This window comes from Lactuca sativa, chromosome 9 (genome assembly GCF_002870075.4).
Source record: "Lactuca sativa cultivar Salinas chromosome 9, Lsat_Salinas_v11, whole genome shotgun sequence".
In the NCBI taxonomy this organism is placed as follows: domain Eukaryota; kingdom Viridiplantae; phylum Streptophyta; class Magnoliopsida; order Asterales; family Asteraceae; genus Lactuca; species Lactuca sativa.
Window position 1 is genome coordinate 154,511,094 of NC_056631.2, and position 6,805 is coordinate 154,517,898.

Genomic DNA, 6,805 nt, shown 5'->3' on the forward strand with positions numbered 1-6,805 from the left:
CCGCCCGGTTTTTTCGGGTTTTAGGTCAAACCAAAACCAAACTGTTAGTAACGGTTTTTTTCAAGCAAAAACCGAAGCCGAGCCATTGAAAATATTAAACCGAACCAAACCAAACCGTTACTAATGATTGGCTCTAGTTTGTTTTCACAGTTCGGGCTTTTTAGGCCCATTTTAATTGAATCCATTATATATATATATATATATATATATATATATATATATATATATATATATATATATATATATATATATATATATATATATATATATATATATATATATATATATATATATATATATATATATATATATATATATATCAGGAAAATCATAGTCAAACATACCAACTTTTTTCGGAACATAAAAAATGCCAAAACATGTCTATGTCACAGAAGAATAAACTTTCCAAGTAATATTTCTAAGACAAAATTGCAAAAATGGTCACTGTGGTATGCATTTTTTTGAGTTTTAGTCCAAACCACGATTTTTTTTACTGGTGGTACTTTTGAGCTAGTTTTTTTTTTGTGTTTTTGATCCCTCAGTAAACTGAAAAAACTATTATGACCTTCTTATATATATATTTTTATGTCTTTTCTATTTAATTTAAATGAAAATAAAATAATTAACTAATTTGGGGCCTATATATATATATATATATATATATATATATATATATATATATATATATATATATATATATATATATATATATATCTTTCTCTCTCTCTCTCTCTCTCTCTCTCTCTCTCTCTCTCTCTCTCATTCCAAAAATCAATAACCTATCATTCCAATTCATGTTTGATTTCATATCTGACTATTATGCCCTTCTCATATATTTTTTTATGTCTTTTCTATTTAATTTAAAAAAATAAAATAATTAACTAATCTGGGGCTCACATTTCTCTCTCTCTCTCTCTCTCCCCTCTCTCTCTCTCTCTCTCTCTCTCTCTCTCTCTCTCCATTCCAAAAACCAATAATCCACCATTCCAATTCATGTCTGAGTTCATGTAAGTGATTTTTAGGAAACCAACCATTCCAAAAATAAAAAACTGAAACCTAATTTCAAAAAGATATACTTTTCCAGAAATAACAACAAAAAGCAGAAATTAAATGTGTGTTCTTCAGGAAACCATTTTTCTGTTTGTTGTTCAACTTAGGAATCAAATATCTAAGTGTTCAAACCGGTGACCTTCACCAGCGATGGCAACCCTCATCCCCTTCCCTTCTATTTCATCAACTCCAGCTGCTAAACACCTTCTACTGGCTAAGCCCTCCTCACAACTGATTAAACATCACCACAATCACCCCCATACAACAGTTGCACCATCGAAGGTTAGAGTACCGAGAGAAAAAGCTCGCCGGAAGAACTGGATACTCTTCCTTCTTCCACCAATTACAGTCACCCTCTTGCTATTTGCTACCGTTCTGTTCTTCTTCTCCTTGATTGTACCGCCGATGACGAACAAATGCACCAAGGAGGAGCTTCTCGGAGATCCTTAACCTTTTTCTCCTATTTCTCCAACAGACGGAGGGTTTTTCTAGGTTGGAGGGTTTTTGAGACAGGGTCCAATGGTTTGGGGCAGTCATGAAAAACATGTGGCTACATACTACCTCTAGGTTGAACATGCCTTTTCTTTGTTGATTTGATTTCATCATTGAAGAGTGGCCTATTCGAATTGAGACCAATCTTCTTCTCCAACAACGATTTACAGTCTTCGATTTTTGTGTGTGTTTATGGTTGGGGAAGAAGAAGCAGGGGTGGGGTGTGTTTTTGATCTGCCTTCGAACCAATTCTTTTTCGCCTTGTTTGTTGCCGCCGGAAACGTAAATTAAACCCTTAGAGGGTCGCCGGAGATCGATCTCTCCGCCCACCTTGCGATTTGATCAAACATCACCGGACCATTTTTTCTGCCTGCTTCTGTTTGTCTTCTTAGATCTGCCATGGACAAAAGTCCATTCCCCTTATTTGTGTTGGAGAGAGAGAGAGAGAGAGAGAGAGGTATGTGGAGCCTTATTTTTATTTTATATATATACATATATAAATATTTGTAGGAAAAAAGAAGAATGGAAAATAAATATAATAAGGGCATAATAGTCTTTCCAGTTTGCTGAGGGACCAAAAACACAAAGAAACTAGTTGTCACAACTAGGAATTTTGATGCTTGAAACAACAACAATGACAACCTTTGTGAACCAAAAAATGTGAAAGCATGTATGGACCATATTGGGCCTAATGGGCCAATAAGCTTCCAATTTGACTATTTTGGGCTTAGAACTCTTAAATGGGCTCTAATTGGACCCACTTCCATTTATTTTAACATTTTGGGCCATATTGGGCCTAGAATGAAATAAAATACCATAATGGACCATATTGGGCCATAACTAACCTAATTAGCTTTAATGGGCTATGAAACCCATTATTTTTGCCAAATTGGGCCGTAATTCATCATAGGAGCCCAATGGGCCAAAACTCATCAAAAATGGGCACATAAGATGGAATTAAGCACAAAAGGCCCAAAACTCTCTTCTTTCTTCCCTTTTCTCGGCCCAAAAAAAAAAACAAAAAAAAAGATATAAGAGAAGGGTTGACTTTAGGAGGTGCCACCTCCTTATTACACACCATGCACCCATGCATGGACCAACATGTATCTAGACTAGTCATCTCACCCTCTTTCTTCCCCCTCTCTCTTTTCCTTCGGCCGAAGACACCAAACACACACACACACACACACACACCTCACAAATTCTTTCTAAACCACTCTCAAGATCATCCTCTTCTGCTTTGAAGATCTCGAAAATTTGGCTAGAAATCTAAGGATTTTCATCAAGTAGTTCACATCCTTGGTAAGTCATTGATTTGATTCATAACATATCTTCTTCATTTCATCAACAATCCCCCTTATCTCATACAAAATTCGTGATCTTGCCTCTTAGAACACATCTAAGTCAAAAATCCTCCAAGAAGCTTGCTAGGCCGAGAATAGCATCAAACTTCCTCTATTCTTCATCAAAACCAAAACCACAAACTCAAGGTGAGTTCATACCCCTTTTTTTCGGTTTTTACTAGTTTTATGGGGGAGAATACAAGTAAAAATGTGTAGATCTATGTGTATGTGTGTGCTATGTATGATTTTATGCATGTATGTGTGATTGTATGTGTTTATGTGGTAAATATGCAACAAAAAGAGTAGAAATCTCGAGATCTATGGCATAAGAAGTAAAAAAAACTTAATCTAAGTTATACCACACTAAACAAGTCAAGAAAAATACCCTCTAAGATTTAAAATAGACACATTGTAACATAAAACAAATCTTTGGGGCTTAAATTGTCAAATAAATAAAAGTTTGTGGAAAAGGTTGCTATTCACGGTTTTCTTGAGGGGAAAAAGAGTCAAAACAGTTAAACTAAATGTTTTTGTGACAATTATGCACTTCAAAGAACTTGAAATGTAAATAATAGCTCAATGGGCCAATTTTTGGGCTTTTCAGCCCATTAAGCCCAAGGTTGCGAAAAATCTGATTTTCAAAGGGCTAAAATGAAAATTTTCTCAAAACAGGGGATAAAAAGGGTAAACAAAATCATTTTAGGGGTTAAAATGCTTTTCTTTACCAAAAAGGATAAAAAATGTAAAGTTTTTGGATTTTGGGCCAAAATTGTAAAAGTTGCAAAAAGTTTAGACTTTAGCCGTAAAATACTTTTCTGGAAGGGCTGAAACTGATAAAATTAAATTTTGAGCTAAAACAACCACATAAACAAAGTCTATGGCTCAAAAATGATAAGAAAATGGTTTTAGGGCCTAAAATGTCTTTATATATATATATATATATATATATATATATATATATATATATATATATATATATATATATATATATATAAAGGGCTAAAATTGTCATTTTTATCCAAGAAGGGCTGAAATGGTCAAACCAATATTTTGAGTCAAATATTTTATTATTTAAGATACTTGGGTCAAAAATACCAAACCACAACTTATGACAAATGGCAAGATGAATATACATAAATTCCGAATATCGGACTCGTATCGATAAAATTTAACAATTGTTCAATTAAACATTCCAACGACTGTACTATACCCACAATAAGTAAACATTAAATTCTTTGGGCTTGAAAGTTCCATACATGTTTATTGGGACTTTGTGACCCATTAACATGATTTTGGGCCCAAGGGGTAATTATAAATGTTATTGGGCCTTCTATGACCCGATTTCATATTTAAGGGACCCTCAATGGCCTTTAAGCGCTATTGGTCCTTAGTGGCCCATTAGCATTGCTAGTAAGGTCCAAGTAATCAAATAAGAAATGGGCCAATGTGTCCTTCGTATAACCAACAGCCTAAAATAACTCAAGAAGGTAGCAAGGCTTTGTATTTCCTCTTCTCCTCGTTTGTTAGGCTTACGCGTAACCAAAGTAAACAAATACAGGTCGATAATCAATAGTAATCAAAGTCAATTGGGATTTAGTGAGTAATAATGGGTGGCACCAACGTGTTTCGGTCGTAGTCTGTAGTTATAATCAAAGTCTCCTGGAGGGAGAGCGAGAGTTTGTGTATAGATGTATACTGGGGTGACTCCCCACACCTCAGCTGTTAGCTACAGTTAGACTCGGTCAGTCTAGAGTGACAAAATCTTAAGATCAATTCTGGCGTTCACCAGAGTGCCAAGACAGACGAACTAGTCATTATCATGCATGGTTATAACGACTCACATAAATAAATCCAATGTAAACCAAGAAAACAAGGTAATTCAAAATCATTCACGTAATGAGTAACCATTCAAACCGTTATATGATATTTTTATTTTGGAAAACATCGGGTTTTCCCGGGAAGTTCAACATTTGCACATGTACGTTTAATACTAAGTTTTTCATTTATACATGTTTTGAAATCATCATGCATATATTTACGGATCTTCACACCTTTTTATAAACAATGGTCTTTTCAGAAAATATCAGATTTTCTGGGTTGGTTTCGTTCAAATTACACAAAACATTTCATATCAAACCTGCTTATGAACTCACCAACATTCTATATGTTGACCTGTTTTCAAAATAACTTGTATTCTCAGGTAACAGGTAAGCTTAGGAATAAGTACCAAGTATGTTAGTGTGTTTTTCTTTTGAAAACTATCAAACAATTTATGTATGGATTTGTAACGTTAAAACAATGTACTTGATGTGAACAATGTCAGTTGTAATATATTGATGCATGGTGATGTTTATGTTATGATTCATGTATATTCATTGTGATGATATTCAATTTAAGTCAGACGAGCCCTCGAACGTTTCTGCAGTCTAGTTCGGGGGTGTGACAGGTTGGTATCAGAGCTATGTTTATATTGAACTAGCATATCTAACCACACATTGATATGCAACTATAAACCAAAGAGGGACAAAAAAACTCTGAACAAAAACAAAACAAATAAACACAACGATAAAACACCCCTACTCGTAAGACACAGGAAAAATAACATAATACCAAATCAAACAAGATAATGCTAGCATCTCGGTTAAGCATGGACCGTTCATAGTCGTATTGAGGAGTGAATGTAGCCTGATCAACTACATTTCCTCTAAGGTACAACTATCACATGCCCCGAGGAAATCGCGATGGTAGGTAAACCTAAAAACATACCCCTCTATCACCAAGAAGAGAACATCAACTCAATTTATGCAATAGTTAAAACATCTTAGGAGTAATAATAGTTTATTCATATACCTCCTCTCAGTCGCTATGAAAGGGGAGCACCAGGGCATTCAATTTTATCAGGCCCTAGTGGCCCACGGGATGATCGAGGACGAGCCCGAGGGAGAAGCACACGGTGTTGGGCCTGACGAGTACACAGACACTGACTACGATTTTGATGAGACTGATGATAACATGGAGGAAGAAGAAGACTCAGGCGAGGACTCTACCACATCACCTGTCAGCGAGGCGCAGCAGGACTACCCCGCCCCACCAGGAAATCCTGCAAGGGAGAATAGCTCTCCAGAAGTTGAGATTGCCGCTCTGCGGCAACAGCTATTCGCCATGGAAGCACGAGCAGTGCAAGCTGAACAGGAGAGGGATGAAGTCATTGGAGAAATGACTGAGATAGCCCGGTTGTTGGCACAACACTTCGGTATATGACCTCGCTGCAGTCATAGGGCGCTCCATAGAGTGTTAGGAGTAGACTTACCTTACTAGTACTATGATCTAGGCTATGTACCATCGACTCTATGTTTAAGTGATTACACTACTCATAGAGTCGTTACGCTACCGAACTTGCACCACTTATGTATGCTCTTTCGAGCAAATTTTGATGTATCAAAGTGCGGATAATATTAATGGAAAATTTTATGTGTTCTACTATGATGTTGTAATTTGCTATGTGTTATATATCCATGATTGTATGCTAATTTGTGAAATTACTTAAGTTCGTGCCACACACCTAGTTTATAGGACCATAATCTCACAAAAACCATAGGCACTCAACATCTTTCCATTCCATGACAGAAAGATGCCTCAACGACCAACCCGCAAAAACCCTAGGCCAACCCAACCTGAAGTCAACTCAGCTGCATTCCAAGTGGCTGTATCTGCTGCGGTCACTGCAGCCATGGCGCAAATCCACCAAGGGAACAATGGTGGAGTCAATGGACAAGGGGTTGGAAGCTCAAACAGTGGGAGAAATCAAGTACCCACCAAGGCATGCTCCTACAAAGATTCACCAACGCCAAGCCACGAACCTTTAATGGCACTGGGGGAATGTTAACTCTGAAAAGATGGATCGAGAAGATGGAATCGAT